General features: G+C 42.3%; 1 protein-coding gene across 2 annotated transcripts in view; it reads left to right on the forward strand.

The window, feature by feature from the left end:
* The first annotated feature begins 11,698 nt into the window (after positions 1-11,698).
* EPS8 (EGFR pathway substrate 8, signaling adaptor) overlaps positions 11,699-22,515 on the forward strand; it is a 139,865-nt gene continuing 129,048 nt past the window's right edge. For both annotated transcript variants that reach the window (XM_061363915.1, XM_061363921.1), the window contains exon 1: positions 11,699-12,311. The gene's annotated coding sequence lies outside the window, so the exon portion shown is untranslated. The remainder of the gene's footprint in view (positions 12,312-22,515) is intronic.

Here is a 22,515-nt window from a genome sequence, read left to right on the forward strand (position 1 = left end):
AATGCAAATTACAAGATTTCAATGTATGAATGTGTGAAAAATATGACCAAGCATAAGTTAGCTCTAGGGCTATAGAGCTGGGGACAAAGCTGGGGACTGATTGGGCCAGGGAGCAGCTTTAAAATAAAGGACTTGTGGGTGCTGATGGACTGCCAGGTTTTAGCATGCATCAGCAGTGTGCCCCAGGGAAATAGAGGCTGAGCGTAAACTAGGTGGTAATAATGAGAAGATAGCTGCAGTTCACAAGAAGTGATTATGTTTCTTCAGTGGTGCTGTGAAGCCATGTCTAGAGCAGTGTGTCTGGTTTTGGTCCTCTGAATATAAGAACAATGTGGACAAAGCGAAGTGAATCTAGTGAAATGTCATTAAAATGACTCACTTATTTGAGTGATGTGGTGTACAAAAACAATATGAGAAAGCTAGGTTTCTTCCTCTCTTAAGAAGATAAATATTAAGGGAGACCTTACTGCTGTCTGTAACTACCTAAGAAAAGTGTGTGGAGGAGGCAGGGTCAGACATGACTCGGAGGTGCACAAGGGAAAGATGAGAAGTGATGGGCTCAGGATGGAACACAGGAAATTCCAAGAGGATGAAAGGAACAAAAAAAGTTACCATGAAGTTGGTCAGCAGAAGGACATGAACACATATAGGTTGTGGAATTTTCATTTCTTAAGGAATACTCAAAACTCAGCTGTATGAATCCCTGAGCAGCCTGAAGTTAGAAGTTAGCTTACTTAATTAACTTAGTTAACTTAGAAGTTAGCCTTGCTTTGAGAAGCAGGTTCTACTAGGTGACCTCTAGAGGTCCCTTCCAAACTGAACTATCCATCTGAATCTGTAATTTTCTAGTTCTCATTTGTATTATAGCCTCTTTTACCCTAGGTCTTGCAATTTTACAGGGCTTTCAAGTAAGTGTAAATGAACAAATAGAATATGCATATGTAAGTAAATAAAATGGTTAAACTACACTGCTGTAACACAGTAAACAAGAATCAGATCCATCAGATCTCATATTCGGTCATGACTGGCCATCACCTAGACTCCCTGCACTGGGCAAACTGCTGCCTAGAGAAAACAGCCCGCAGTCTGAACTGCATAAGTTTGTATCTGCTTGAGATGGGAAATTCACTCAGACCACATGCTGGAGAAGATGCCAGTGCTGGTCACGTCAGTGTCCAACAGAAGTTAAACCCTATTGAGAAGATTCACTCAGAAATACAAATTTTCTTTTAAAACCTTCCACTTCATTGGCCAGTTCCCCTCAGAGGAACTGTACAGGGAGTTACATGAAATCTCCTGTATCCCCGTTAGGGCAACCTGACCTATTGTGTGCTCACTTGCAAGTGAATGGATAGTGCTGACAAGACTGAGTAATACAATGCATGAGCCTGACTCTCTACTTAAGAAATAAGCTATCAAACTGTCTCTTCCCTGCTTTTCCTGGGAGAAGTGCACTGAATGAAGCACACAAGAGAATTTTTCATTTATCACTAAGCTTTTGGATTCCTTCAAAACTGCTCTAGCATCTACCTCGTAAATGAGGGAAGTTAACTGAAAATTGCTGTCAGCACGCAGAGCCTGACACTGGGGGAGTATTGTCTCTCCGTGCTATAGTGATTTGATTGGGGCTGCTGTCAGATGTTATATATGTTATGTTCGGCTCAGCATTGAAAAACAGTCCTTGCCATTTGCCTTGTTCTCACAGACAGGAAAGCTCAAGCCATTGTTCCCAATTTGTTTTCAGTTGTTGCAGTCTTCATGCTGATAATTTAACAGCCTATGACTTAGAGAAGGATAACAATAATATCTCTTTGGAATACTACAGAGCAAAGGCACATGAAAGGATAATTAGTTTTACTTTCATAGTAGTGTGTGCATCCTGATTTATCTCTTGCAACAGTCATTTACTCTATAAAGTTTGGTAGTAATTTTGCAGTATGCATGGGCCTGCTCCAGCGTCCCATAAATTGAAAATACCCTTTTGGCTTCAGTGGGCTTTGGATTCAGTTTTATCACAATTCTCATCTCGGGATCTCAGAGTGTTTTTTGATTACACCTGAATAAATCCTCCCCATCTCTCATTCTTCTCCATGTAGCAGAGGACAGGGTAGAATACAGAGGCAGAGAACAAGAGAGAAATGCAGAGCTGGCCTTGTGAGGGGGGAGCAGCCTCTCCTGAGGGTGCATGCGCAAAACCAGAGCCTGCCAGCTCACGGTCCCCTGTGAAGGACCTGCACTTTCTTTTAACACTATAAAAGTCTGTGTTGATTTCAAAAGAAATCGGATATACTTATTCTTACCCTTATTCTATTTGTGCATATAATTTGCCCTAGAAAGAACTTCTTTTTCGATGCAGATACAGCACAGTTTTAAAGTGTTATGGAGCTTCTATTTTGAGGGATCGTTAGGAGCAGTGTTACAACAAAATTATTGCCATTTCCTGCAGTTTGTACTATGTGTGAATAAGCTTAAAAAGAAAGGAGCAAAATAGTTCATACAACTGTTGCAAAAACAAATTAGGAATAAGTCTCACTTCTCAATAAAAATGAAGAGGACAGGGCCAGAAGTTTAAAGAAATAAGAGCACTTAAGCATTTGCATTTTCAAAAGAGATTTGCGCTCTTAGGGTGGAAATCCCATTGACTGACTGGTTTGTGTTGGCTTTACTTTTGCTTTCATACTGAGGAGGGATGTGCCAGACATAGAAGGTTCACTTTCCTCACCTCCATCAAAAAAACATACCTGCACCCCCAAGTTTCAAATGCAAGTAAAAAAACCCCAAACCAATTGTAAACCTGCAGCAGTGCCTTGCTGTGTGAATGAGAAAGCTCTTACAGTGCCTCCAAGGAGTTTCCCAGATTATCTATTCAGTTTCTTTCAGTAACTGTTTGTTTATTTTACTTGTGGTTCTACTCAATTCCTCTCTTTCTATTTTTCTTTTAGTCCAGAAATATCTGTATCACGAGTGTGTTCCTAATCCTTAGTTTGTTCATTCTAGGGGTTAAGTCATCCGTGTCACATTACAAGAGTTTCAGTCCTTCTTAGTTTTTCCTTTTGTCTCCATACAGCTGCATCAGCCACAAGCATCGCCTGATCAAGACCATTCAAGCCCCCTTGTTTAAATTCAACAGCAGTCCTGGTGTCTTTGCCCTCTGGAGTGGTGAATTCTGCTGGCTGACACCACTCCAGAGGAAGAAGAAATTCTTCTCTTGGCCATGTACTTGCTTATTCTTTAACACAGGCTCGTGTAAAGAGGAAGGACTGGCATTATATTTGTTACTATTCTGCCTGATTTGGTAGAATACGGAGACCTTTCTCAGCACAGAGCCCTGCTGTGCTAGGCACTGTATGCATATATATGTGAGGAGAACTCCCAGCCTTGAAAATCTCACCCTTTTAAAAACTGAAACCACAAAAGATGCGGGAAAATGTTTCTGTAAACAAACAGGGTGACTGACTATCATTGTGTGTAAGCTTGATTTCTTCCTTGAGTTCATTGTAAAGCACCACTCTGAAGGGTCAGCAGAGAAGGCAGCTCAGGTTTCTCCTGCTTTCAGGGTAGTCGAGTGCAGAGGTAGGGATGCTACGATGCTGCATGGGAGCCTTTTCTACTGATGAACTTGTCACCTGCAGCCTGGCACAGTGGCTTTTCCCCACCATGTACCCCTTCCCCTCATCACCCCCTTGTGTCTCTTGTACAGGATTGTGGAGGGAGGGAGAGGCTCCTGATGCTGCCTGGCTTCACAGTGGGACAGGGGAGAGTCACCTCTGCAAGTCTCACGTTCACAGTGTGCCAGTGGTGGGCTTATTGAGACCAGCATCTGTTATCCTTGTTTTTTTGACGTCTGACACCAGAGGGGTCAAATGTCTGGCACCTTACTGCTATTTAAAAGGACAAAAATCCCTGCCAGTGGGTGTTGATGAATGCAGTTCCTTATAAAAGGTTGGAAAAGTGATGAGGCACCACAATAAAAAGGGAAAGAAAATGGGGAAAGGGGAGAGGACTGACAGAGAGGGATTTATGTTCAAAATCTTGTTATTGGCAAAGGGAGAACACACAAGCCAAGAATTTTTAGTCTAATTAACGTCTTAACATGCTAACTAATATACAACACACAGTTAATTAGTAGTAATACAGTTACAATACACAAAGATTCACAGTCCAAATAATTTAATTAAGTCCTATGAATAGAGAGGTTAACAAATGTTACACCAGAACACAGCCTCACAAATCCACCCCTCATTCTCTGATGTTACACTTCTTCCCACTGCCCGTATCCCAGGGCAATGGCACATGTTTTCCTTATGAACAAACTGAGTAGAAGGTTTACAGCAAGGCATCAGTGCCCTGTGTGTCATGGCCCTGGGAGCACCACCAGCCCTTGCTGTCCCCACCCAGCCCACAGCCCATGACCCATTTCTGCCCCACAGGGCCATCGATACCCACCTCAGAGATGCCACAGCAGGGATGGTCTCCAGCTCCCCACAGCCCTCTCCTGCCAGGCCCACACATGGTTCCACATCCTGACCCATCTCCATCCTCACAGCCCTGTCTGGCCATCCTGGGGCTGTTTCTGGCTCTGGTTCATTCACATGTGCCTGTACTCCTCTGGGCTGCATCCTATATCCCCACTTCACAGGTTTCTGCCGTCGTCCTACATCATTCTACTAGGGTTATAAATACGCCATGCTACACAGACTATCAGCTTGTTATTATTATCTGTATAAAAATTATTATGCCATATGGTTATACCACATGATTCTGCCATATGATTTTGCTCAGCTCTAGAGCTAAGCAACAGTTAACTAAATTAAATAGCCACCTGGACATTAGAAAATCACTGTTAGGGCTAGCTAAAGCACCATTCCAGGCAGGCTAAAACAAGTGCAGACAAACTCTGGCACGTCCTGAGGTGTGTCCAGGTTAGCACAAAGCCTGTAGATTGTCCCTAGCCGTGTGAGTACCATGCTTCCTGAGCTAGGAGGCTACACTTACGTGTCTCCTTGGGTACCCTCCTTGGTAGACTTGGTCTGAGAAGGAGGGAGGGACACTTCAGGGGGAGCTGAGTGAGATGAGAGATCTGTCAAACACCTAGTAGCTAAAGCAAAAGATCTGTTGCCTGAAGGCAACCTGATGCTCAAGAGACACAGGGGTACAGTGTGCTGTGAGATCTTTTCTTTGTGTCACTTCTTCAGTTACATCTGAAAGAAGCTGAACAAGCTGATGGTAGGATAGCCATTATGGGATGGTGCTCTCAAAGGCCCCTCCATCATCCAGGTCTGCTGAGAGACAGTGACCTCCAGCCAGGAGTTTTCCCGAGTACTTTTTTCATTCCCCAGGCATTTCTGTTCAATACTTCCCGAGATGTGTGTCACACAGCTGGTGATGCTACCTCCCAGTTGTTGCATTGGTAAGAGAGAGGGTGCCAAACACTATGAACTTACATGACCCCTTGCATTAAAAATTACATCTTTGCACTGTTTCTCCCTGGAATAATATACATATTATTCTATATACATATATACATATGATTACATATAATATACATATATGTTCTATATACATAATATACATATGATTCTATATGGTGGATCCATATTGTCTGAAATATCTCATCTGCTCTTTACCAGACACGATTATTTTGGAATACAAAAGGTCTTTCTAACCTCTGGAAGGACATCCGTCAGTACTGTCTGAAAACCACATACTAAAGCTCTGCTTATTTGTTTAGTAAACGGGGAAAATACTTGTTTCTGAATGCATACATCTGCAGTGAACTTCCAAGGTGAGTAACCCTAGCAGATTCTAATAAGCTAGTTATGGAAAATAGCATTTATAAGAATCGTTTTTAAATTAAAAACTCCTCACATGGTGGAGGAGGAGAACAACACAATAGAACCACATCTCTGTGCTGCAGGAAGGCCGCATATGGTCTGCTATGGTAAGCGGCTTCCCCTTTCACCAGCATATCTGAGCAAACAGTTGTGACTGTCTCAGTATGAAATCCACCATTGGCTGAATAATGATCATCATAAAGATAAGATTTAGTCTCCCTTTTTGTTATTATTAGCCTTCCCTGAGTTTACTTGTTCTAAGCTCAGGGGAAGTCCTCTTTGATTTGGTAGTATGTGTGCCTCAAATGCTGATATTACCATGGGTTTCGGGGTGCCTGAAAGCAAAATCATAGCTTCAAGTAATTTAGCTGTGGATTTGCCACATCTGTCATAGACTTCGGCAATTATGAACTTGGACGTTACAAGTTATCTGAAAACTATGTGGAAATGGAGTTATCTCAAGGGCACCTTCTGTAAGAAAGAAATAGCTTATTGAGTCTAGTTGCATTTGTGACTATGTACACAGCCTTTCAGTCATGCCATAACTTTCTCAGTCTTAACACCCAGGGCTGCATCTGTGACTCTGTGTGAAGTCAAATTCAGGGACATTGGCTCATTTTTGTACAAGGCACTGTAATGGTCAGAGCCTGTGTTTCTGGGTCCCACCATAGCGCTACTTCCATGGGCACTGGGTGCAACTTCCCAGCATGACAGAGCATCTTCAGCTTTGCCCTCGTGGTGTGACCAGAAATAACGAGTCACATTCTTCTACCCCAAACTCATGAGATTCACGTAAAATGTATATAAAACTATACATGTACATATGCACACACAGAATTATTTTATATGTATGTGTTTTTACTTTCATTTCTGATCTCTCAGGGTCAGATGTTACCATCTTTTAAATTCATTGATTTTAGGCTTTAATAAAAACACAACGTATCCAAGTTTTGGGATGTCACTGTGAGGTTTTTCAGTATTATCTGAGCTTTGGCTGCTCCTTTTGTTCAACGAAGCTTTTCTCTCCAGATTCATTAATGCTTGTAGACAATTTTGAGGTCTCTGGCAAGAGCTATGTAACCAAAAATTGTCATCAGCATTATTAATTATTTTCCCCAGTTAATGAAACAATTGTGCAATCAGAACTAAGCAACTATGTGCTGAAATGAGGAGGATTTTTTCCCCACATATGCAAATGCAGAATATCAGATGACCTGCACGTTCTCTGAACAGGTCAGACAGCCAAACCAATTGCTTCTGTCTATAAAAACAAGAACTGGGACTACAATTTTCACAATTAAAATTCAGTGCAGCAAACAATAAAACCAAAGTTTACAAAGTAATTCTGGCCAATCTGGGTTTTTTTCTACTGTGGTAATGATATTTGATCTATTTCTTAAAAGCTTAATTGGAATGCACCAAATCCTTGTGATTTGTTAGAAGAAAGCCTCTCCCTCTGATATTTCTGCTAGGAAACATGAAATCTACAGACCCCAGACCCAAATAAAAATGTCAGCATCTTTTTCATCAACACCTTGTGATTGTTAAAGATATGTATTGATTTTAGATGCATGACTCAGGAATTCTGAAGGCTTGGGATGAGCCATATGGTTAACATTGTTCCCCCTCCTCTACCAGAGTAGTGTAGTTCAAAACCCTAGAAGAAAAAAAGAAAAAAAGAAACTTACCTAAATTCTGGCAAAACAGATGATTTCTGGCAAAACAGATGATTTCTTTTTTTTTTTTTCCTCATGTTATGTATTTTCCTTTCTGCCTGCCTTTTATATTCTCATGAATATGAGATATAAGGAAAATGAAATATCTGAGGTTTAATGGTCTCATCTCTCCCAATAAACATACAATTGTAATAAAAAACATCTGTCAGAAAAGAGTGTAGATATAAAAAGATTGATTGTCTGTGCGTTATTTCCTTTTTGTCTCCTTAAGATAGGAATATGGAGGCATCAAAATGCATAGCAATGTTTGAGCTTGCTTTGTAATCTGCAGATTATTTGCTAAAATTCAATTAGAGTCTCATCCATCAAACACAGTGTAGCTCTTGAGAGGGAACAGATCAAAATCTAGTAATCACAAATGCCCTGAGCTCTGACCATGTGGTGTTAGTGGTTCCCATATGGCTTTTCTTATGCCTCAGGTTTCTTTCAGGACAGGGTCTTGACTTCCAAATCCAAGTGTCAGCCAATCAGCTCTCAGTGCAGAGATTGAGTAATGCACAAATTAAGGATTTGATTCTGATTCTATTCCTTTCAAAATAAATAGAAACACTCCCCATGGCTCCAGTGGGAGAAAAGTCCTCTGTGTTACTTCACTAGCTGATTGTGATCCACATAGGATTGTGCAGAAAGAACTGCCAGATAATTCAAAATGTCACAGAGCCCTCATCTTACTGGAAAGTTTTTTATCATCACACATTCAACTATAATCCTAGCTATAAATTTACATGGCTTATAATTGATGCATTAGTAACTGGAATGGCTGGATGGCAAGCTTGTAAGTCACTGATGATGGCAGCTTCAAGCGAAAGAGTTTTGGGCTCAGGATAAACAGCTGTTTCATTTGTCCTACTCAGCTCACTCAAATAATCTCCCTCATGGATGTAACAGTAATTAGAAACAAGTAATAAAAACCTGACAGCCCCTGGCAGCTATACTGGTAGATAAACATGGAAGGTGTGTATGTACTGATGCAAGCTTCAAATAAAGCAATAGAGACCAGAATGTCCAGGAGGTGTAACTCCATGTTCTCTGACTTGGAGATGCAGGCACCACAAGGACCATGAGCAACTTTTAGGTTTTTTAAGATTCCAAACTTTTCTGCCGTACACAGTTGTCCCTCTGTATATACTGTATAACTTGGGCAAAATGTTTCACAATGGCCCTTTGAGGCACTCCTGTCTATTACAGCCACTGGAAGTCACGTGGAGTTCTGCACTGTGATGGCACCCTGACAGACATCTTGTTCTTGCCTTATATATTCTCTCCCATATCCTTGAGCTCTTCAGGAGAAAAATTCCTTGGCTGGAAATGAGGCTTCTGGGAATCCTTTGTGCTGATGTGTCTCAGCATCTGTGATAAAGGGTCTGAGTCAGCCAGCAGTCTGGACGTTTTCTCTCTACTTAAGAGCTGAGTCTGAAGTTTGGTTTCTGCCAGGAGAGGGTTATAGACACTCTGGGTTCCTCCTTCCTTTTCACATTTAGATTGTGGGTTGCTCTCTGATCTGCTTTACTTTGTTTGCTGCTCCAACCTGAGCGAAATGAAAGGGTTATTAAAGAAAATTAATGAAAATGCAAGTAGCTTCTGTAATTTTGTATTAATCGACAAAGCACAAGCTCTTCACTAAAGGAGCTTATTAACTACTTCTTAATGGTCCAAAGCCTATGGGGAGAGAGGAGGTTTTTAATAATTATTTTTGCATTCCATTTCTGGAGTATGGGACAAAACCAAATCAAAGCAAACCAAACCAAGCACATTGGAACCTAGCAGACCGTAGGTTCTTGATTACTTCAGAAGTTTATAGAATGTCCCCAACATGTTTAGAGCAAATCTGTCTCACCACTTTTGAGGCCATTACATTATTCGTAGATTTACTACTCAAATCCGAGTTTAGAACAATTACGTTCACATAGTTACTACTGAAAATGGTCTAAAAAGAGGGATGTTACATTTAAGCAGTATATTTTAAAACTAAACACACACCAAAGAAATTCCCAATGAGACTACAGATTACTTTGGGACTAAAAGGATCGCTATACTTATTCTACAAGAAATCTGGAGAGGGGCTTTTTACAGGCACATGTAGTGACAGGACAAGGGAGAATGGCTTTAAACTGAAAGAGGGGAGATTTAGATTAGATATTAGGAAAAAGATCTCCACTGTGGAACAGGCCCAGAGAAGTTGCTAATGCTCCATCCCTGGCAGTGTTTAAGGCCAGACTGGTTGGGGCTTTGAGCAACTTGGCTTGTGAAAGGTGTCCCTGCCCATGGCAGAGGGGTTGGAACTGGATGATTTTTAAGGTCCCTTCCAAGCCAAACCATTCTATGATTTATGATTCTTCATATCTTCTGGCCTGCATTGTTTTCTAGATAGGACCATGTTTAGATTTTACGCAAAATGTTTTCTGTAATATTACCTAAGCAGCACGTAAATACTTTCTGTATTTGGGGTTTTTTTTTTTCTTTACCATAACATAAAGAACAGAGGAGCACAGACTGATTGCCAGTATCTTTTGTTTCTGTTATTTGCTGTGGATTCCTCTAGATTAACCTCACATTTTTATGATCCTAAATCAGGAACAATTCTGCTGTTTTGCACTGTAGCTGCACATGGCTTAAAATCACGAGAAGAATCAGGCTTGCTTTGTATGGTTTTGTCCTGAAAACTCTATAGATACAGTAGTGTCTGTTTTCAGCAAGAGTGGAAATTCCACTATCAAGCGGTTAATCTTAAATCCCAAAGCTTACTGCAGCCAATACTGTACCACTTGATCATCTAATTTCAATACAGCCCAGACACTGGCAATCCCCATGAATCCAAGGGTTTGTTGCCCACACCGTGCCTTCTGTGGCATGTACACCTGCAAAGGAGATCACAACTGGCTGGGGCTGTGGTGTTTGGCTGAATTCCATGCAGGAAGGGGGAGGGGGGGGGGGGGTGTCAGCAAAAAGACTCTGCTGGGTCTGCCAGACAGTAGTGTAAGTTGTTCATTGTGTGTAAGTCATTCTGCAGGTTCCCAGCATGGAAAGGATCTTTAGGCTATTATACAACAGAAGGAAATTCTTTGGTGTATTTTGTTTTCCCCCCAAACATGTCTTCTTCATCCCCTCAATTACGATGTTCTGCTTTCCAATTTGCAGCAGCATTAGTTTTATAATCATATAATTCTATAAATGTCCATCCCTACTGTACACATCCTGAAGAAAAGTAGTTAAAGCACAGAAATAGAATGTATGCTTCCCCAAATCTTTATGCCATTTATTCTTCTGGTTTCCCTTTATTCATCCTCATGTCCCACTTTCTTTGCATGTTCTTCTTGATTATCTCTGTCCCTTCAAAATATTTTCTTCCCAAGTAAAAGCAAACAAAAATATCAGTCCACAGTGGTCTTCTGCATTTGTTTTTTGTCCTTTGTGAAAAGGAATTGGAGCAGGGGCTGCTCTTGGGCTGCTCTCCAGGAAAGAAGGGGAAGAAAGGCACTGTTTGTCCCTGCCAAGGACTGAAGCAGTCACCAACCTTTTCTTTAACAGCATCTCTCATATTCCTTTCCACCTCTTACGGGGTAAGCGCTTTTTTGTATAAATTACTATTATTATTATTATTTACCTAGGGAGTGTGTGACAGCTCATGGTGACTGGCACGAATAGCCTGGAAATGTCAGTTCAACGTCAGTGTTCCTGAAAGGGTTCATTCACACGAATGACCTAGGAGGCCTCCCCATAATCTGATCCTTAAAGGTTTGAACGCTTCTTGGAAATAAAATTCCTGTTTACAAGAAAAAATATTGTTATCTGCACATTTCATTGCTTGTTTAGGTACACGAAAGTAGACTCAATGCTCTCCTTCCACTGTGATTTCACAAGACTTTTCTGTCGTTTCCTGTTAGGTGCAGAACCCTATGGACCAGAAAAAGTAGCAGGGACAGAACCACTAGAGGATGCAGTGTGACAAGGAGCATTGACAGCTCACAGACAGGAAGGACAAGTTGGCTGAACTGCTTTTTCTTTTCTCTAGGGGTGGCTTTTTTTCCCTTGAGGCAAGGTTAAGGTGAACTTCTAAGCAATTGTGGAGCGAGGCCCCACCTCTCCCAGCCTGATCTGCAAGCTCAGGTTACTCTAGCCTCTTTGGTTGACGGAAGCCTGCAGTGAGCCTTATTCCTGCTTGCTGCCCACTGCCTACTACAGCTCTGAACCTTCCTGGCAGCCGGGCAAAGGAACAGTTTGCAGAGCTCCGACCTTATTATTGGAAGGATTTGCTGGGAAACACCAGGTCAAGGATGGACTAGCACCACGTGAGAAGGGATTCAGCAACCGAACCGCTGCAAACAGCAGCCAAGCAATATCTTCTTTTCTTCTTTCATAAAAAGTGCTTAGGAAAATCCATGTCCTTCCCGGAGAAGCCATCAGGGGCACGACTCTGGCAGTGGTGGCTCTGACTTCACCTGCCTCTGCAAATGAGTCACGGAGTGTTATAAAAAGCAAGGACCTGCCAAGTCTCATTTCTTGGAATTGAGTGGAAATTTCAGCAAGCAGCTGCTGTTTCATTAGTTTATGCTTTTCCTCTGTGGGTTTCTTGAAGAAGGCCTGGAATCACATAAACTTTCTAGCACAAAGGACCTGTTGCTATGTTTGGATAACTGTGGCTCAGTCCTGGAAGTCTCTGTGTGTTTGGTCTAAGTCTGATTTTGATCTTCATGAGGAATCTTGGTGAAACCTGGAAGGAGGGTCAGGACAAAATTAAGAGGTAGGTCTTTCAGGACTGGCAGTTCAATCCAATAAACGGAACCTCAAAAATCAGATTAACTTTACTATATATTACCTGAAGGGGGTTCTTTTCATCTTGCTGATGGTGTTGAAAGATTGATGTTTTCTAGGTTTTCTCTCAAGTCACAAAAGACAAAAACTCACTGGAAAGTGAAATCAGTGAAAACTGATTCTCAGAGAACAGCCTGGTTTTAGGAGTGGAAGTGGCTCATTATAGAAATCACGACTGTGACAACAGCATAGCGTGAAGACTTTGGCTACCTGTAAGCATGCCAATAGTAATCTGTGCATGGGACTGTTCCCCCTTGCCAAGTGAAAGCCACGTGTAAATTGCCAGGGTCAGGAGGAATGAGGTGCCAGATGGAAACAACATAAACAGCTGGGAGATTTCATCTGGGATTTAGAGTAAGGACGAGGGACTTTTGTTCTGATAGCCCACTTGTTCCAAAGGTGCCTTAGATACACCTGCTTCTTCGGGAAAGGATTTTGCTGTGGAGTCTTGGTAGGTTTTCTGTGTGGCTTTTTTAATTCTTATTTTTGATGAACGCTTACGACCACTTTAAACATCCCCCGTATTTCAGCCCGGCTCCGGGGTGCTGCTCTCCGCACCTCCGCGAGAGCCGGGTAACCGCAGCAGGGAGCGGACCGGCGGCTCCGCACCCCGGCAGCGCGCACAGCCCACATGATGCGGGCGGCTCCGCGGGGCTCCCCGCTGCCTCGCCGCGGGACCGCCCCGGCCGCGGGCTGGGGCTGGGGCTGTCGGCGGGGCCGTGGCCATGGCCGGGGCGGGGCGGAGGGCCGGCAGAGGGAGCTCGGCTCCGCTCCGCTTCGCTCCGCCGCTGCTCCCGGTGACCGGCGCCCTGCCCGCGCCGCTCCGGCACTTTGTTGGCCGGCGGCAGCGGGATCCCCGGCCGCACCGAGCGGAGCCCCGCGGCCGCCGCCGCCCCCCGGCGCGGGAGGAGGACGCCCGGGAAGGGAAGGGAAGGGAAGGGAAGGTAAGGGGCTGGCGGGGCGGGATTTCCCCTGATCGCAGAGACCCCCTTTTTGTTCCGCGACCCCCAGAGCCGCCCGGCTTCGTGACATGGCGAATCGCGGGGCATTAACCCCAGGTACCCCGGGGCGGGCGCTGCCGCCGCTCTCCGCTCGGGAAACTCCCTCCCGGGCACCCCATGCTGAGCAGGGCTGTGCCGCGGCGGCTGGGGACCCTGCGTAGCGCTGCCGCCCTGCTCTGCGCTGCCCTGCGCTGCCCTGCCCCGCCGCCGTGGCTCGGTGCACGCGTAGCTCTCGGTGTGTATGAATGTATGTATAGGTGTACGTGTGCTTTCCTCCTCCCTTGCGGTAACGCGAGCCGCCGCCACACCTGCTCGCACCTTGCCCGCCGGGATACCGCCGGTGCTCGGGAATGGCAGAGCCCGTACCTGTGCCCTCCTCCTCCTGCCCCACCTTCTACCAGGTGACTTGGCTTTCTGTCTTTATTGTGGTGGTTTTACCCCGGTGGTTAAGCTCGCTTTTGCAAAGGCGGGATGGATTGCTGGTAGCTGGCGCAGGGCAGCTTTCAGGCGGGTTTATCCTGTTGCCTGCCCGTGTTTCTTTGGTGCTGTGCCCTCCCGTCTTCCTCCTTATCTTCTCTATCTGCTAACTTTCCCTGTCTTTCTTATTCTTCCTGCCCCACTCATTACCATGACATGCGTGCTCTTAGGCATTCACCACTGCATGATGGATGACCCGGGCACACGGTGGGAAACCGTGTGGATTTGTGGCATTTTGCAGTATGAGCTAAATATGAGCTCCTGCCCCCTCGTAACCTCAGTAGGTCTGCACTGTATCTATGAAACCCTTCTTTTAAACCCTAATTTCAAGCCAGCTAGTAACAGGCAGTTGAAGAAGGGTGGAACAAATGTTTCTTACTGAAAATTGGCATTCATCCCTGGCAGTTTTCAAGGCCAGGTTGCACAGAGTCTTGGGCAACCTGGTCTAGTGGGAGGTGTCCCCTGCCTGTTGCAGGGGAATTGGAGCTAGATCATCTTAAGGTCCTTTCCAACCTTAACTATTCTATGATTCTATGATGTTGTTTGGGAACCAACCCTCCCACTCAAAAGCTGTGCTTTGTTTTGGCTTATGGGTCTTGTACCCCTCGGAACTGTGGACACGAAGCAGTAGGACCTTTGGTGGAGTCTGCTTTGTTTACTTAAAGTGAATTACTGAAGATAAAAGTGCTACTGCTCTGTGGTGTTTCTGCTGTTTTGGGTGGTTTTGTGTTTTGGTGTGTTTTTTTGTTTTTTTGTGGTTTTTTTTGTTTTTTTTGTTTGTGTTGTGTTTGTTGTGTTTGTTGTTTGGGGGTTGTTTTTGTTGTTGTGGGTTTGTGTTGTGTGGTTTTTTGGTGTGGTGTGGGTTGTTGGGTGTTTTTGGGGTTGTTGTTGGTTGTTTTTTGGTGGGGGGTGGGTGGGTTTGGTGTGGGGGTTTTCTTGATTCACAGTTCACAGGGAGTGTAGCATTATCAGCATACGCGTATCGTCAGGTAACAAGATACTGTGCTCAAGGCTCCATGAAAGCGGGCTGGGGCTGCTGCTTGCTTTTACTGGGGGAGGCTGTGGAAATACAAGTGGCTTTGGACTTTAATTGTCCAATTGGCTTCTATTGTCACATACTCATAATAGCAGCAGTATTGAGTTATGCCTTCTCACAGCCCATAATGCATGCTTCTGATTGCGAGTTACTCTGCAAATAGCCAAAGCATTGCATTAGATTTAACTGGGAGGAGGTAACACCCTACAGGCAACAAAACCCAGTAGTGATTATGTGCTGGGTTACATATAGCTATAATAGAGAGGGCAAGATTGATCTAAAGATACTTAGTTCTGCTGTGTAATTCACAGACGGGAAAAAATGCAGAAGTTTTGCACTTGGTGACAGCTGAATTTGTGAAATATGATTGATTTTCTTCCTGTCCGTAGTTTAGCTGTAAATAGCAAATCAGTCACATTAACTGCTGCACTTTTTTTTCCCTGTGAGTGAAAGCTTATTAAAATCTGAGCATCTGAAGTTGAGTAATTGGTGCCCTGAGTGTCAAATATATAAGAACTTTTATTTTCAGCTACTGCAGTGAGATAACAGAAGACTTCAACTCCACAGAATGGAGACTGGAGACTGCATTAATAGAAGTGTTTGCTAACTTTGATTTTAGTTTCTAGCACTTGTTGCTCTTATATTCCTAATTACAATTCCTGCATTGCCCTGTCTTCTCAAACGGTGAATGAGTGGTAAAAGGTATGGAATTTTCTTGAAGATACAGCTTTGCCAGACACAAAAATGGAGCCGTTGGGTCTCTGACCCTTCCAGACTCTTCTCTCTCTGTTGTGGGGCTGGTGGCAGCAGTAAAATGCATTCAACACCTTCGAGCTGTGTTGCTCATGGTACAGGGTGCATGGCCCAATCCTCACATCTCCATTCAAAGAGAACTGGAAAAGTGCTTTTGCCATGCATTTTATTTTCTGCATGTGGGTATGGCTGTTTCGCAAATTTCCTTTGAAATGAGGATTTCTTCTTGCTTTCTCACTTAACAGCATCTGGTTGCGACCCCTTTGTTAGTAGGATTTACAAGTTTTCATCATTCTAGTCCTGAGCTGGGCTCCCAAGGAAGTTAATCAACAGCTCATGATTAGATGGGTTTTAACTGATCTTGAAGCCTCAGTATTTGCTTTGTGGTAGAGTAGCATGATGCCTGAAATGCCCTTTTTCCTCATAGTAGGGCTGTGTTTACACAAAGCCTGCTAAAACTTTAAGTCACCAGAAATGCCATCTGTAACTAAATTAATAGTAAAGTTATATATTGAATTTTCACAAAGGAATTAGAGGCTAATTTCTTGTTTTCAGTGGTAGTTCTCTAGTTTTTCCAGTGTTAAACACTTTACATTACCAGAAACGAGAATTCTTGCTTTCAGGGAGGGCTGTAGCCACTGCCATTTTATCTCAACTCCAGACTTAGACTCTGATTCATCCATCAATTTATTCATCCAGCACACTGAATTTCTCATGGTTTCATGCAGATCTTGATTTAACCCTGATACCATGAAATTTCTGTTTCCCACCCCAGGTCTCAAGTTAGATGATGGCTGTCATCCAAATTTTAGATTTTGCTGGCAACTTTGCCTGTTAATGCAATCCTGAATGACTGCTGGAGTTCTCCCTGTTGTGCCCATAGATGAACTTAGGTATAAAGTCATTTAAAGTTTCAACTAAATCAGTGGGACTGTTTGGTGTGTGTGTTGAAAAGCATTTACAGAATTGTTTACAAAACAGAGCCTCTTCTGAAACTGAAATAGAAAGGTGAGACAAGGTGTCTTTTATGTTTGATACCCAAAGATCCTAAGTAATGCTGCTTTGTTGCCTGATGAGGTTAGTCACAGCCGCCTTGGAAAGGCCACAATGATGTGGGAAGAAGCAACCTTCAGATCTGTTTTGTGGGGAAGGATTTTGTTTGGTTGTTTTTTGTTTGTTTTGTTTTTAATTTCTTGTCATGGACACTGGGCTGATAAAAAATGAATCAGTTACGAATGGAAAGGTTAGCGTTAGCTTTTGAGGACGTGGTTTCATTTTAAGCAGTGACTGTAGCCCACAGCCACTAACACATGCCTTTGATTTCATTCTGTAATGCCAGATTCAGTAATTTTTTTAAAATATTAGACAACAGAGGGCCTTGAATTCTACTGGTGAACGCTTCCAGTCCTTTCTTCCCTTCCCCTTCTATGCCAGTGTCTCTGTAATAAAAGTTACTCATGCTGTGAATCTCTGAAGGGTTAAGATCTAAAGTGGAAATAGCAAATTGCAGATTACTTTATTTATTACCTTTGTCTTTTCCTGAATAGATTTCAGCAACCTTATATATTCTGGATAGGCAAAGCAGATGTCTCTACCTTCAAAGGTGCAGGGTTAGTGTTTTCCATGGAATTTCTAAATCTCTGCTTAAGTTACCCATTTTCCTGGGGTTTTCTGTTACGTGGTTTTCTCATGCACAATGTCATCCTCAGTACTGATGGTGATACTGGGGATTCTACTTGCATTTGTTCTTCAAGCTTCACTCTGGTTGGCATTTTGACCATGGAATTTGCTATATCCTTCATAAAACTACAGAGGAAAATACCCTGAACAAACCTATATAAAACTCTAGGTTGTGAAATGATGAACCTCTTATCCTGTGATACTGTGAAACCTTTGAGTATTTCAACAGACTGTTTAGTAAAACCTCACCATTTTAAGAATGGTGTCTGTGGAATGAGAGTAGATGCTATGGATGCTCAATAATGCGAAGTATGTTTTGTGCAGACAACCTGTTATTTATTTACGTATTTAAAAAAGATGAATTGGTTTTACATGAGATGAAGGATTTCTCTTTTAATAATCCAAAATGTTACCACTTATGGATTTGCTGGATTTTATAGATTACCACTGAAGGTAAGGGAACATCTGACTTGTTTGAAACCTTCTATGAGTGTAGAGGAACTGTATTCAGCTGACTTAATTGTGAAGTTTCCATAGCTGCTTTTTGGGGCAGGAGGCTGGAATTTGTTGTAACTGCTGGATGCTTCAGACTTAGTCTACTGTAAGAGTATCACTGTGAGCATTAACATATGTAGCTTGGGAGTGTTTGTAGCTGGAAAATAAATTGAAGACTCATGGGGTTTGTAGGTATTACTTTGATTTCTGCTGCTGCATGCAAAAGCATTTTTAAAGATTCGACCAAGTAGAAAAGCAGGCACCAGGCTTGCTGCTTCTGCCATCAGTTCTTCATTCTCCTCCCCCTTGCCTTCTAGAAATTGGCTCAAATGAAAGGAGAAGCTGAAAGTAAGATATAAGCAGTACCCTTTTGTTGTTCATTAGTATAGGTCCAAACCCACTAGGGAAGGGAAACGATACCTGAATATACCCTTCAAATCAGATGCATAAAACTTGATCTAAAACCCATGAGAAATACATGGGATTACAGAAGTCCATTTGCTCTTCAGTACCTACAGATGCCTGGTAAGACACAAGATTATCTTAATTTTATCAGTGTTTTAAATTTAGGTAGAATTTGACATTGCTGTGATTTGTTCACTTAATGCTCGTAGTGATTTGTCTTTCACCTGGAACATGAACTTTTGGTTAATGAGCACTTCCTTTCATTCTGGGGTGGTTGAGAGGGCTTAATGTTAATTCAGCCCTCTGAATACTCCTTTCATGAAGACTGAGGATTCTGCTCATCATTCTGATGTACTCTTTCTTCTTCCGATGTCACTGCTCTTTTGCTTGCTTCCACAGTGTGTCTGAGGGGTTGTCTTCTCTATTTCCCACGTCAAAGATCTCTTTGTTTCCAGTGTAAAATATAATTTGGAGTAATTAGCCTTGAGAAAGCTTTCTTTTTCTAATACATAAGGGATTTAACACTTGGTGTTTCAGGAAGTTAGGTGTCTGGTTGGTGCAGGGGTTCATTAAGAGTTCAGTGCCTGTGAGAATCCCAGTGTATCATAAAAACATTTTCAGTGTTCAGCACTATTACTCGGAGCATGTGAATGTGAGACCTTTGTACAAAGAATGAGACATTCATCTTGCGTGTTGAGTTCTTCACTATAACTGAATGTGTATGACAATGATATAGCAAAAACTATGCAATGAAATTGAGTTACATCATGAGGAGCTTGTGATATCAAGTTGTAATAAAATCAGCTTGAGGATCTTCTGTGCCATTTTAAAATTGGCACGGAAAAGTCAGGCATTTATAAATGTGCCTTTAAAGTAGTTTTCAGTTTTGCACAACATGTCTTAAGAAGCCAGTGAGTGCATTATACTGCCTTCAGTTGGAGATACAGATATACATCTACATTTCATCTTCAGAATTGGGTGGTAGGCTATGTATATAAATACACATTTTTCTTCTTTTTACTTCAGTGTCATCTCAGGCTTTCTTTTCCTGAAGTGGAATTACTTACTCTCTACTCCACTATTATAGCATTACTTACTGCTTTGCAGTTCTTCCCATGCTCTCACAACCTTAGTGTAATGTTTCTTCTCTTCTGTTTCCTTCTCTTCCTGTATTTAAGGATAAAGAATTGTCCAGGGGTGAGGGCAGAGGGCTGGGTGGTGGGACAGTAGAGGGTGGAGTCTGTTCCTATTTTAGCTGCAAACTTTGTTATGGCTAATAAATCCGGGCTAACTGGTGATTAGCCTCTTAGTGCTATCTCATGTACAGAGGGCAGGACAGAGTAAGGAATCTGGACGTTGTACCTTAGTGTCCATTAGGTAAGTCACCTCTGTGTGACGAATGTCCTACTACTGCCAAGAAACAAACGCAGCTTCTTCCTTGCAGACACTGGTTCCCTTCTCATGAATGCTTCTGTGCCAAAGCGCTGCTGTGTTTTGAGCCTTACCTTCAGCTTTGGTCTCCACTTCTCCCTGCTCAGCCTGGCCCCTGGGTGAGTTCTCAATGTTTTTCTTCCTTTTCCACTTGCCTGAGCCATGTTTCTCTGCAGTCTTCCATATTCTAGTCCATCCCATTCTTGAGTCTTGATATAATTTTAGTCTCATGGGGTTTTATTTGTTTCCATTTCTTTATTTATCCTCTAAGTTTTTTCTACCCTTTTTGTTCTGCTTCGTTCTTCGGTTGCACAGAGTGCTCTATGTCCAGGTTCGCAGAACGCATTTAATGCCACTTCTTGCAGTAAAGCTCTTTCTTGCTCACAAACCAACTCTTTTTCCCATTTTGTGTAGTTAGTTTTTTATTCCAGCATCTTCTGAAATGCATTTCAGACCCATTGATCTCAGTGGGACATATCACATGTGAAATTACATGGGTAGTCAAGTCTTTGTGGGATAGGGTTTTAAAAGTAATGCATTCTCTAAAGGTTTAACACCATGTATTTTGTCTTGGCAGTAATTTTAAGCTTCCTTCAAGCAGTTTTAGAGCTCAAGACCTGAATAGAAGGTGTTAGAGTGTGTGTAGGCATTTGTTTTCTCTATGTGACTGAGGTGTCTGATACACACACAAAAGTCTGTTCAGTCAATGTCTTACTGAATCTGAATGTGAGATACTCTCAAAAGTGCTTCCAATACATGGTGGCATTTGTTCTTATCTACTTAGAATTTACAGGTTTTCTCACTTTTTGTATTAAAGCTGAATGTTGACATGCAAGAAAAGTGAGCATTCATATGTTTCTTAAATAGTGACAAAGCAGAATACAGCCCTGGAGGACAAGCAAGTTGCTCTTGAGGCCCAGCCTTGATGGTGACTGAAGTCACTGTTCTATGCTGCTTATCAACAGTTTGACCTTCTTCAGAGGGGCTTGAACTTCCAGGTTGGGGCTTTGGCAGATGAGGTGATCCCACTGGCATGTGCAGCCCACTGTTTCGTGCTCCACAGCAGCAACTAGTTTAGAGCAATTGGCAGCAGTGAATGACTTCCTCCTGGGGAAAGAGTGTGCTGACTTTTTTGGAGGGGGTGGATTCTCACAGCATGAGACTATGCCATTGGATTCCTTGAGTATTTTAAGCTGTACTTTTATAACCCTGAAAGTTTTTATTGTCCAAAGAGATCTCCATTTCTTTTTTAAAAGTCATCTAAAGATCTTGTTTTTGGAGCCAGCTGTCTTGTCTCTTTGCCTTGGTTTTCCTATTTATAAACAAAAAATACCTGCCTCTCAAGAGTTCTGTGGGGCTTAATTAACAAATGTTTATACAGCCTTTTGAAGATAGAAAGCACCGTATAAATGCTAAGTATTGTAACCATTACCTCTAGCTGCTCTGTTGTAATTGCAGTAATAAAAGTTTCAGTGCTGGTGGTTGTGTTGTTGTTATTCTAGATACAGTTTTCGTGAGCACCGGAGACACTGAGGGTGGTGGTAAAAGTCAAGGTACAGTGTGTGGGAGAGCTGAGCTGAGCTGAGAGAAGCTGTGCTTCCAGCTGCGAAATGTTTGTGAAGGACTTCTTAAACAAAACAAAGAAGTCCGTAACTGTGAAAGAATAAAACCCCTTCTGCAGTATGTCAGCGTCTGCAAGTCACAGGGCTAACAGGGTGGGTAGTCTTTGCTGCATGGTGGTTCACCTGATTAGGCATGAGCTGACAGCTATTGCATTCATGACATTGGTGTGTAAAACAAGGCATCTTCTGGAGATGATTGGTAATTGGGAGTATAGAAGAAGAGATGTGGTATAAATCACAATTAGCCTTTAGGAGTATTCCTTTTTTTTTTTTTTTAGTAAAACATTCATGACTTAATGCTGAGCTATTTTTATTAATGTTCTTGAGCTTATCTCGCGTAACCAGCTTGTTAAAAGAGGATATAAACACTTTTTAAGCCTCTGACTTACAAATTGTGAGAAATGGTAAAGAAGATTGATTCCAGCAGGCTTGAAGGTAGATTCATTTCTCTTCTACTTAGCAAAATGAGAGAGGGGGGAAATTAAACTAAAGACTCAGTGGGCCAGTCAATTTTAGCTAGGTAGAAAATCATTGGATTTAGCTTTAACTTACCATTTCATTGTAGAGCTTTCACCTAAAAGAAAATAAATGCAGGGGAATTCTATTTTGGTAAATTGATGATAATATCTCCAAGTAATTTCTGCCTAAAATGATAAGGGTATGAAAAATAAAAGAGAAAGTAGTAACAAAGGAATACTGAGGGGGAACGATTACTTTCCTAACACCTCCTGAGGATCTGAGGGGGTTACTCAGTTACATTATAAGAAGAATATTGTGCTGCTGGAATGTTGGGGAGGATTGATGATAATAATACTGCTTTGAAGAAAACCTCTCTGTTCTTCTTACTGTAAACATTTGAGGTAGGGTAGGAGGAACACCACACCTTCTGTGAGTTCTTTCAGCATTCTCAATTGCTCGTTAGGAGATCTTTGAATATTGTTGTTAGACATTTCTGGTGATTTTTAGGGGGTTCTAGTTTGTTAAGTTAGGCTGTCAAACTGCCTACAACAAGTGATCTGTTTCTAATCATATCTTAATATCTAGGATAATGCTTATTTGAATTGCTAGAGATGCTTACTAATAGCTTCAGGATCAGTTCTAATTATGAAGACATGAATAAAATAACACGTTAGAGAGGTTGCATGAATCTGGACCATGTGCAGCATGACTTTGTAGTGGCTGCACTGCAAGGGCTTCTAAACCAGAAATAATGCAAAGAAGGAAACTGATTCA

Source organism: Neopsephotus bourkii, unplaced genomic scaffold (assembly GCF_033783945.1).
Source record: "Neopsephotus bourkii isolate Nb327-2 ecotype Australia unplaced genomic scaffold, CSIRO-AGI_Nbou_v1 NB_1183, whole genome shotgun sequence".
Lineage (NCBI taxonomy): Eukaryota > Metazoa > Chordata > Aves > Psittaciformes > Psittacidae > Neopsephotus > Neopsephotus bourkii.